Here is an 11,364-nt window from a genome sequence, read left to right as displayed (position 1 = left end):
AAACAATTGTTCATTAGGGGATCAGTGGGGACTTAAGGAACAAGAGGTAATTTTGGGGGTAAAACAGAGATTTGACCCAGCCGTTATTACGAACAGCCTGTGAAGGGTTGACTTACTAATCAAGGTTACATTGAGTTGACATAATATATTTATAGTGAGGGGAGTTCAACTATGAGCTTTAGTAGAGTGACCCATTAGTTAACGAATAGAGGTTATATCAATCTTACGAGTTTAGTTCATTAATCTCGGATCGTTGGAGCCCATGATATGTAGGTCCATGAGGTCTCCATACTAGCTTGGAAATGGATTAGCTTTAGAGTAGCGTGATAAGTTAATTTGAAATGTTCAAATTAGAATCAAACGGAATTGGAGAAAATATATTTAAATATGATTTAAATATATAAAGATGAATTTCTTGTGTAACATTAATTTTATATTGGATATTAAATTAATTAGAATTATTTAAATAATTATTTATTAATTTTATTAAAAAATTAATTTATGAAATTAATTTGTAAAATTAATAAATTTTGATTTTAAAATCAATTTTAGATTTTGGAAATAGAAAATTACACAAAAATGGAAAATGGTTTTTCATCTTCATCTTCAACTTGCTCACTAGGAACCCACCACTTTCAAGCTTCAATAACTCCAAGCATGAGCTGCATCCCATGAAGCAAATCTCTTTGCATGATAGTCTGTAATATATTGAAGAGATTGGAGAAAAGTTGAAGTGATTAAACCAAATGGATTTTTCTGAAAAATTCAGATGAAGAATGTGTTCTTCATTTTTGGTTGTTGCAGCGAGCTTTCTTCAAATTCCATTTTATTTAAGATTATTTTGAGTCTCACAACTCAATCTAGGGCACCAAGAGAATAGTAGGGAAGATCTTGTGGTGGTCTACACAAAGATTTGGAGGATTTTGTAGGTAGAAATACAGATTTCAATGGTTCTTTAAATGTACGTTGTTGAAACCCATTAACTCTGTTTAAGAATGTTTCTTTTATGCCAAAATTAATGAATTAGAGTGCTTATGGATAATATTCTCTTCCACTACGTGGTGGTGCCGATCCAACAACCGAATGTGCACATGTCCACATTATCCCGTTAGACGTGCTATAGGAAAGCTAGCAATGTCTCCGGGTACAATCTCGGTTTTAAATGCGAGTCACAACAAGCAAAATATCATGAGTTAAATCAACCAATAAAATCTAGAAAACGCACTTCCCCACCATGCCAATTTCCAAACATTACACATATATATATAGAATTCAACATAACAAAATAATAAAACCACTCACAGTCCTCCTGTTTATCCGTCAAAAATTTTCCAAGCATAACTCCTGGCCCGGTCTCCTTGAATTTCACTTCTTTTCCAGAAATTCCAAATTAGTAAAAAAAAATTCCTCCAGTAATTCCCTTTTAATCCAGGACTAACTTAAAAATAAAATAAGGAAGAAAATGTATACTTCCTTAGAAAAATGAGGACAAAAAAAAATTGAACCTAGAGTTGAGAGCTAAAATCATATGGAAACCTATTTTGTTTACCATGTACTATTTTATTATATGACCCCAATGCACAAAATGAAAAATCAAAAAATCAAAAATTTGAAGAAAGATACTCAAATTCATGAACTTCACACTAATGAGACAAAACTCAAACTCAACTTTCACTATAATTGAATTTATTAGCCATACTTTATTACTCATGTGACGTTGATGTCTTTAAAATTAAAACCAAAGATGAAAAATGAATACGCAAATCCTTATTTGGAAAACAGACTTTTGGTGTAATATTTTTAATTGGGTGATAGGTTATTTCAGGATAAGGTCGAACAATATTTTTGAAATTCTTTTCTAAAAAGAGTATTTTCCAAATTTCACTAAAGCAACTCATACCGATAAAGTTTGGCCAGCTAAATTCACTTACATTATTCCTATATTTAGAATTCATCAACAAAAAGAGTACAAAGATTGATGGAAAGACCTATCACATATTTACGTAGATTCCTTGTATATAAACATATTGATTCCAACATAAACGAAACGCCTAATGTTGTAAAATCAAAGATGGTTAACCTTCAATGGCTTGTTCTTCCCCTCCTTGCAACTTTATCTTGCTTTTCTTTTTGTAAAGGAGACAGTGTCTCCTATGATTCAAATGCCATAATTATCAATGGTGAACGGCGTGTTATCTTCTCAGGATCAATTCATTATCCACGCAGCACCGAAGCAATGTGGCCTGATCTTATTCAAAAAGCTAAAGATGGTGGACTTGATGCACTCGAGACGTACATTTTTTGGGATCGCCACGAACCTCGACGACGAAAATATGATTTCTCTGGACATCTAAACTTTATCAAATTCTTCCAACTCGTTCAAGAGGCTGGGCTATATGTTGTGATGAGGATTGGTCCTTACGTGTGTGCCGAGTGGAACTATGGAGGCTTTCCACTGTGGTTGCATAATATGCCGGGAATCCAACTTCGAACTGACAATCAAGTCTACAAGAATGAAATGCAAACTTTCACAACAAAGATAGTGAATATGTGCAAACAAGCCAACCTTTTTGCATCACAAGGGGGGCCAATAATCTTAGCTCAAATCGAGAATGAGTATGGAAACGTGATGACCCCATATGGAAGCGCAGGAAAAACATATATCAACTGGTGTGCTCAAATGGCTGAATCTCTCAATATTGGTGTTCCATGGATCATGTGCCAACAAAGTGATGCCCCACAACCTATCATCAATACATGCAATGGATTCTATTGTGATAACTTTAGTCCTAACAATCCTAAGAGCCCAAAAATGTTTACTGAAAATTGGGTGGGATGGTTCAAGAAATGGGGCGATAAAGACCCTTATAGAAGTGCAGAAGATGTAGCTTTTTCTGTGGCAAGATTTTTTCAATCTGGTGGTGTGTTTAACAACTATTACATGTATCATGGAGGCACAAACTTTGGAAGAACATCGGGAGGTCCATTCATTACTACGTCGTATGATTACAACGCCCCACTTGATGAATATGGAAACGTGAATCAACCCAAATGGGGACATCTCAAACAACTCCACGAATCCATCAAAATGGGAGAGAAGATTCTCACCAACGGCACCCGTTCAGACCAAAAACTTGGTAGCTTTGTTACTTTAACGAAATTCTCCAACCCCACAGTAGGGGAGAGGTTTTGTTTTTTGAGCAACACTGATGCCAGCAATGATGCTACCATAGATTTGCAGGCAGATGGAAAGTACTTTGTACCAGCTTGGTCTGTGAGCATTCTTAACGGTTGCAACAAAGAGCTTTTCAACACTGCAAAGATCAATTCCCAAACATCTATGTTTGTGAAGGTGCAGAATGAGAAGGAAAATGCACAACTGTCGTGGGTTTGGGCTCCGGAGCCCATGAGAGATACTCTACAAGGAAAAGGTACATTTAATGCAAACCTTCTTTTGGAACAAAAAGGAACCACGGTTGATTTTAGTGACTACTTGTGGTATATGACAAATGTTGAAACTAATTCAACATCTTCACTTCAAAATGTAACTCTACAAGTGAATACAAAAGGTCATGTGCTTCATGCCTTTGTTAATAGACGGTACATTGGATCACAATGGGGAAGCAATGGCCAGAGTTTTGTATTTGAGAAACCCATTCTATTAAAAGTCGGAACCAACACCATAACCCTTTTGAGTGGAACAGTAGGATTGAAAAATTATGATGCATTTTATGACACGATGCCAACTGGAATTGATGGAGGTCCCATTTATCTTATTGGAGATGGAAATGTCACAACTGATTTGTCATCAAATTTATGGTCTTATAAGGTTGGATTAAATGGAGAAATGAAGCAACTTTACAACCCAATGTTCTCACAGAGAACAAAATGGAGCACATTAAATAAAAAACCTATTGGCAGGAGAATGACATGGTACAAAACAAGCTTTAAGACACCCTCAGGAATTGACCTGTAGCATTGGACATGCAAGGAATGGGAAAAGGTCAGGCTTGGGTAAATGGACAAAGCATAGGTCGATTTTGGCCTTCTTTCATTGCTGGCAATGATAGTTGCAGCGCAACCTGTGACTATAGAGGTGCATATGACCCTAGCAAGTGCGTTGGAAATTGTGGGAATCCTTCCCAAAGATGGTATCATGTTCCAAGATCGTTTCTATCAGATGACACCAACACGTTGGTTTTGTTTGAAGAAATTGGTGGAAATCCTCAACAAGTCATAGTTCAGACCATCACTATAGGAACAATATGTGGAAGTGCTAATGAAGGAAGTACGTTAGAGTTGTCTTGTCAGGGAGGGCATATCATCTCTGAGATCCAATTTGCTAGCTATGGAAATCCAGAGGGAAAATGTGGTTCATTCAAAAAAGGTTCATGGGATGTTTCAAATAGTGCTCTTTTGGTGGAAAAGACTTGCATTGGTATGGAAAATTGTTCAATTGATGTATCTACAAAGTCATTTGGATTGGGCAATGCTACTAATTTATCTGCAAGATTAGCAGTTCAAGCACTATGCTCAAAGAATCGAGTAATGTAATATATATATATATTATCATTCGAGCTAACAAATTTATTTTCTTTCCTTTTTGTGGTATGATTTATTAATCACAAACCTGAGAGAAATTAGAAACGTCAAAACAAGTTTTTCTTCTTAAAAATAAAAAAAATGATAAAATATTCCGAAGCTTCGTCTAAATAATCTAAACAACAAATAATCTGTTAGTAGAAATTATCTAACACCCAATAATAATAATCTAAACATGCTATTAGTATTAGCTTCTATCACTTGTAACATGCTATCAGTAGTAGCTTCTATCAATCATAACCCTTGAACACCATGTTGCCCCTTTCTTGTCATTCCCAAACATTTATAAGTCCATTTTCTTTTCGATGATAGCTTCTATCATTGATAAACATGCTATTAGTGATAACTTGTAGGCATTCCACTTACATTTTAGTTCGAGATCTAACTTTATTAATTAAATTCACTAAGTTGGCTAACAATGATAGATTTCCATCAAAGATTAAGCTATCGATGATAGAAAATATTAGTAGCTATCACGGATAGATTTTCATTTGCTATTTATAATTATTATTTGATATAACAATCAAACTTGATGATTGGTTTGTTGGTGTTAAGTCACTTATGAATTGAGTACTTTCAAGTCTTGGCTACGAAACTCGACTTCATAATTCTTGTGAAAAAATGGGGAAGAAGAAAAAATTCAAATAAAGGAAAGAAAAATTTTAAAAATAAGAGAAAGAGAATAAGCAAAAACTAAAGAAAGGAAAGAAAATTAAATAGAAAAAAAGAAAGCAAAAACCAAAAAATGAAAGAAAAATAAAAAGATGAAAGATAAAAGAAAGGTAAAAAGGGAGAAAGAAAATAAAATAAAATAATAAAATAATAAAAAAGGAAAAGAGAAGAAACAAAAATTGGAGAAATGAATGAAAATAAATATAATAAAAGAAATAATAAAAAACCAAAGAAAGAAAATAAAAACTATAGGTACCATGGGGGGTTGAGACCCTAGATCATGAGGGATTTGTGTTAAAGAAGCATGAGGATATGAGTACTTCCAAAGAAATTATGGAATCTCTGCAAGGGATGTTTGGACAATTGTCCTTCACCCTAAGGCATGATGCCATTAAGTACATTTACAACAGTCGCTTCAAAGTGGGGACCAATGTTCGTGAACATGTCCTAGACATGATGGTCCACTTTAACGTGACAGAAGTAAATGGTGCTGTCATGGACAAGAGAAGTCTAGTTGGTTTTATTCTAGAATCTCTTCTGAAGAATTTTCTGCAATTTTGAATGCATTAAAGAATAAAATTGAATACAACTTGACTACTCTACTGAATGAGCTACAGGCGAACCAGACAATGTTGAGAAAAAGGGTCTAGAGTCAGAAGTATTACTACTGTCGAGAAGAGAGGAATGTCCTCCAAGCCTGAAGTTGACCATAATAAAACCCATACCTCATACATTACAACTCTTGAACAAAAATTCATAGGTAAATCTATGAATGAAACAATTCAAAAAATATTTCTGTCAAATTTCCATTATATTCCAACCCATCCTCAAAAAACTCGTTTATTCTATGAATTTATTCTTGTTGATACCGACTCAATTGATAGGGGAAGAGTTGATGGTTAAGGCAAAAGGCCTTGAAGGGATGAAAGATCCCAAATTTTGAAATTTTTTTGATAACGACAATGCTTGAGGAGTTTTTCCTTTTCAATCCTCCATTATCGTTGATGATTTGCCTTTGATAAATTGATACGTTTGAGAATACAATGCTTTGGTTTGAGGAACTGTTGATCGTTGCTGTTGTTCTTGATCTTGATCATGCTTTTCTTCTTTCTTGCAAGTGGACTTCATTTGCTCTTTTCTCTCTCTCTTTCACTCTCTTCTTTAGTTTTTCCTTGAAGAAATTCTCGAGTGAGGTAATCAGGAAGGGAGTTTGTACTTCCTTTTATAGCTTCAATTTTGAAATCAAAACAAGAAAGTATTGCTTGCCATCGGGCAAAAATTTCCTTGTCTTTAAAGAATATGAGTATTCTTGTGAAGAAGGGCAAAAGGAAAGGGAAGAAGAAGCCTACTGGAAAGAAAGGCAAGGATAACGGCTAGATCAAAGTATAGAAAGTTTAAAGATTTCTAGATCTGACTGTTAATAAAGAGTTGTTGAGACAAGTCAGATGTGTCTTGCTTAAAGAGTTGAGAGTACCTCATTGTAGTGGGAGGAAAGTGTGCTTCCTAGCCATTATTGAGAATAAGATTCTATCCCTATATAATTTTATCTAAAGCCTATTGTATACTAACATGTTTACACGGATTCTCTCGCCTAAAGTGTTTGAGAATCACCTAGTAGGACTAGGAATACAAGATAACCTAGGGCAAGTGGGAGAAATATCGGGTATAGAGATACCGAATGGTAAAGATGGGTATGAGATGCCCTAATTTATTGTATTTCTCTATAAAACTTAGAAACTCAGTCTTATATATCGGATATATAAGTTACCACTTGAGTTTTAGTCCAAGTGGAAGTTTGTTGGGTTTTATGTCCTAAAACTCGTGGTATGTAAACAATGAAACTTATTCTGAAAAAATTCAATAAAGGTGTTATTGAATAGTTCTATTGCTAGAATAGAAATTCAATAAACCTAAAAGTCCCTTGACTATTGGATTAGTACTTGAACTTTATGTGGAGACATAAAAGTGGATCAGGTTCGAGTAAATTATCAAAATGATCTATAGTATATGGATAAGGTTGGGTACCTTATTCTGGTAACACTATTGGATGCAGCCCGCTCTGCAGTTGTTACAAGGAGTTCTAAAGTGCTACAAACGAAGTGATCCTAATTCGTTCACGTTGGACATGAGGAATGGGGGTGTCCTTGTGCAAAAGGGTTTGTACAAGATCGGACCACGAAATGAGTCACTCTTACTTTATAACGTTGTTTACTGTTTAAGACTTACTATTTCAAAGCGATGACCTAGGTAACTTAACCTTAATCTTGGGCTAACTATGAACTCTTGTTTATTTGGGATTACCCTTAGATTTGTATAGGTGAGGGTTGGCTCAACAGCGCCAGCTGAATAAGACACTCATTGCAGGGGTAAGAACGGATAGATAGCTGGGGACATAGGATGCAAGAGGGAATTCACTTCTACCCGCTGTAGGGATAGTAGAGAGGTTGTTCCCTTCAGTATAGATTTTAGTTTTTGAACAAGGGATCCCACCCTCTCATTTGGCATGAGAGGGACTCGGTTTTGTTGATCGGATCACAAAACAATTGTTCATTAGGGGATCAGTGGGGACTTAAGGAACAAGAGGTAATTTTGGGGGTAAAACAGAGATTTGACCCAGCCGTTATTACGAACAGCCTGTGAAGGGTTGACTTACTAATCAAGGTTACATTGAGTTGACATAATATATTTATAGTGAGGGGAGTTCAGCTATGAGCTTTAGTAGAGTGACCCATTAGTTAACGAATAGAGGTTATATCAATCTTACGAGTTTAGTTCATTAATCTCGGATCGTTGGAGCCCATGATATGTAGGTCCATGAGGTCTCCATACTAGCTTGGAAATGGATTAGCTTTAGAGTAGCGTGATAAGTTAATTTGAAATGTTCAAATTAGAATCAAACGGAATTGGAGAAAATATATTTAAATATGATTTAAATATATAAAGATGAATTTATTGTGTAAAATTAATTTTATATTGGATATTAAATTAATTAGAATTATTTAAATTATTTAAATAATTATTTATTAATTTTATTAGAAAATTAATTTATGAAATTAATTTGTAAAATTAATAAATTTTGATTTTAAAATCAATTTTAGATTTTGGAAATAGAAAATTACACAAAAATGGAAAATGGTTTTTCATCTTCATCTTCAACTTGCTCACTAGGAACCCACCACTTTCAAGCTTCAATAACTCCAAGCATGAGCTGCATCCCATGAAGCAAATCTCTTTGCATGATAGTCTGTAATATATTGAAGAGATTGGAGAAAAGTTGAAGTGATTAAACCAAATGGATTTTTCTGAAAAATTCAGATGAAGAATGTGTTCTTCATTTTTGGTTGTTGCAGCGAGCTTTCTTCAAATTCCATTTTATTTAAGATTATTTTGAGTCTCACAACTCAATCTAGGGCACCAAGAGAATAGTAGGGAAGATCCTGTGGTGGTCTACACAAAGATTTGGAGGATTTTGTAGGTAGAAATAGAGATTTCAATGGTTCTTTAAATGTACGTTGTTGAAACCCATTAACTCTGTTTAAGCATGTTTCTTTTATGCCAAAATTAATGAATTAGAGTGTTTATGGATCATATTCTCTTCCGCTACGTGCTGGTGCCGATCCAACAACCGAATGTGCACATGTCCACATTATCCCGTTAGACGTGCTATAGGAAAGCTAACAATGTCTCCGGGTACAATCTCGGTTTTAAATGCGAGTCACGACAAGCAAAATATCATGAGTTAAATCAACCAATAAAATCTAGAAAACGCACTTCCCCATCATGCCAATTTCCAAACATTACACATATATATCATAACATATATATATAGAATTCAACATAACAAAATAATAAAACCACTTACAGTCCTTCTGTTTATCCTTCAAGAATATTCCAAGCATAACTCCTGGCTCGGTCTCCTTGAATTTCACTTCTTTTCCAGAAATTCCAAATTAGTCAAAAAAAACTCCTCCAGTAATTCCCTTTTAATCTAGGACTAACTTAAAAATAAAATAAGGAACAAAATGTATACTTCTTTAGAAAAATGAGGACAATAAAAACTTAAACCTAGAGTTGAGAGACTAAAATCATATGGAAACCTATCTTTTTTACCATGTACTATTTTATTATATGACCCCAATGCACAAAATGAAAAATCAAAAAATCAAAAATTTGAAGAAAGATACTCAAATTCACGAGCTTCACACTAATGAGACAAAACTCAAACTCAACTTTCACTATAATTGAATTTATTAGCCATACTTTATTACTCATGTGAAGTTGATGTCTTTAAAATTAAAACCAAAGATGAAAAATGAATACGCAAATCCTTATTGGGAAAACAGACTTTTGGTGTAATATTTTTAATTGGGTGATACGTTATTTCAGGATAAGGTCGAACAATATTTTTGAAATTCTTTTCTAAAAAGAGTATTTTCCAAATTTCACTAAAGCAACTCATACCGATAAAGTTTGGCCAGCTAAATTCACTTACATTATTCCTATATTTAGAATTCATTAACAAATATAGTACAAAGATTGATGGAAATACCTATCACATATTTACATAGATTCCTTGTATAAAAACACATTGTTCCGACATAAACCAAACGCCTAAAGTTGTAAAATCAAAGATGGTTAACCTTCAATGGCTTGTTCTTCCCCTCCTTGCAACTTTATCTTGCTTTTCTTTTTGTAAAGGAGACAGTGTCTCCTATGATTCAAATGCCATAATTATCAATGGTGAACGGCGTGTTATCTTCTCAGGATCAATTCATTATCCACGCAGCACCGAAGCAATGTGGCCTGATCTTATTCAAAAAGCTAAAGATGGTGGACTTGATGCAATCGAGACGTACATTTTTTGGGATCGCCACGAACCTCGACGACGAAAATATGATTTCTCTGGATAACTAAACTTTATCAAATTCTTCCAACTCTTTCAAGAGGCTGGGCTATATGTTGTGATGAGGATTGGTCCTTACGTGTGTGCCGAGTGGAACTATGGAGGCTTTCCACTCTGGTTGCATAATATGCCGGGAATCCAACTTCGAACTGACAGTCAAGTCTACAAGAATGAAATGCAAACATTCAAAACAAAGATAGTGAATATGTGCAAACAAGCCAACCTCTTTGCATCACAAGGGGGGCCAATAATCTTAGCTCAAATCGAGAACGAGTATGGAAACGTGATGACCCCATATGGAAGCGCAGGAAAAACATATATCAACTGGTGTGCTCAAATGGCTGAATCTCTCAATATTGGTGTTCCATAGATCATGTGCCAACAAAGTGATGCCCCACAACCTATCATCAATACATGCAATGGATTCTATTGTGATAACTTTAGTCCTAACAATCCTAAGAGCCCAAATATGTTTACTGTAAATTGGAGTGGGATGGTTCAAGAATGGGGCGATAAAGACCTGATAGAAGTGCAGAAGATGCTAGCTTTTTTCTGTGGCAAGATTTTTTCATATCTGGTGGCTGTGTTTAACAATATTAATGTATCCATGGAGGCTCAAACTTTGGAAGAACATAGGGAGGTCATTCATTACTACGTAAGTATGATTTACATACGCCCACTTGATGAATATGGAAACGTGAATTCATCCCAAAATGGGGACATATCAACCAACTCCACGAATCCTTCAATTTGGGAGAGAAGTTTCTCACCATCGGCACCCGTTCAGACCAAAAATTTGTAGATTTGTTACTTTAACGAAATTCTCCAACCCCACAGTAGGGGAGAGGTTTTGTTTTTTGAGCAACACTGATGCCAGCAATGATGCTACCATAGATTTGCAGGCAGATGGAAAGTACTTTGTACCAGTTTGGTCTGTGAGCATTCTTAACGGTTGCAACAAAGAGCTTTTCAACACTGCAAAGATCAATCCCCAAACATCTATGTTTGTGAAGGTGCAGAATGAGAAGGAAAATGCACAACTGTCGTGGGTTTGGGCTCCAGAGCCCATGAGAGATACTCTACAGGGAAAAGGTACATTTAATGCAAACCTTCTTTTGGAACAAAAAGGAACCACGGTTGATTTTAGTGACTACTTGTGGTATATGACAAATGTTGAAACTAATTCA

At 35.0% G+C, this 11,364-nt stretch overlaps 2 pseudogenes; both read left to right on the top strand.

The window, feature by feature from the left end:
- The first annotated feature begins 2,071 nt into the window (after positions 1-2,071).
- Positions 2,072-4,554, top strand: LOC150030653 (beta-galactosidase 7 pseudogene; annotated as a pseudogene).
- Positions 4,555-9,905: 5,351 nt separating this feature from the next.
- On the top strand, positions 9,906-11,349 carry LOC150030652 (beta-galactosidase 15 pseudogene; annotated as a pseudogene).
- The last annotated feature ends 15 nt before the right edge of the window (positions 11,350-11,364 follow it).

The sequence above is a fragment of the Benincasa hispida genome, unplaced genomic scaffold (assembly GCF_027475165.1).
Source record: "Benincasa hispida cultivar pf3 unplaced genomic scaffold, pf3_genome.v1.1 HicScf1712, whole genome shotgun sequence".
In the NCBI taxonomy this organism is placed as follows: domain Eukaryota; kingdom Viridiplantae; phylum Streptophyta; class Magnoliopsida; order Cucurbitales; family Cucurbitaceae; genus Benincasa; species Benincasa hispida.
The sequence above is the reverse complement of the archived record's forward strand: the minus strand, read 5'-3'. Positions and strand labels throughout refer to the sequence as shown.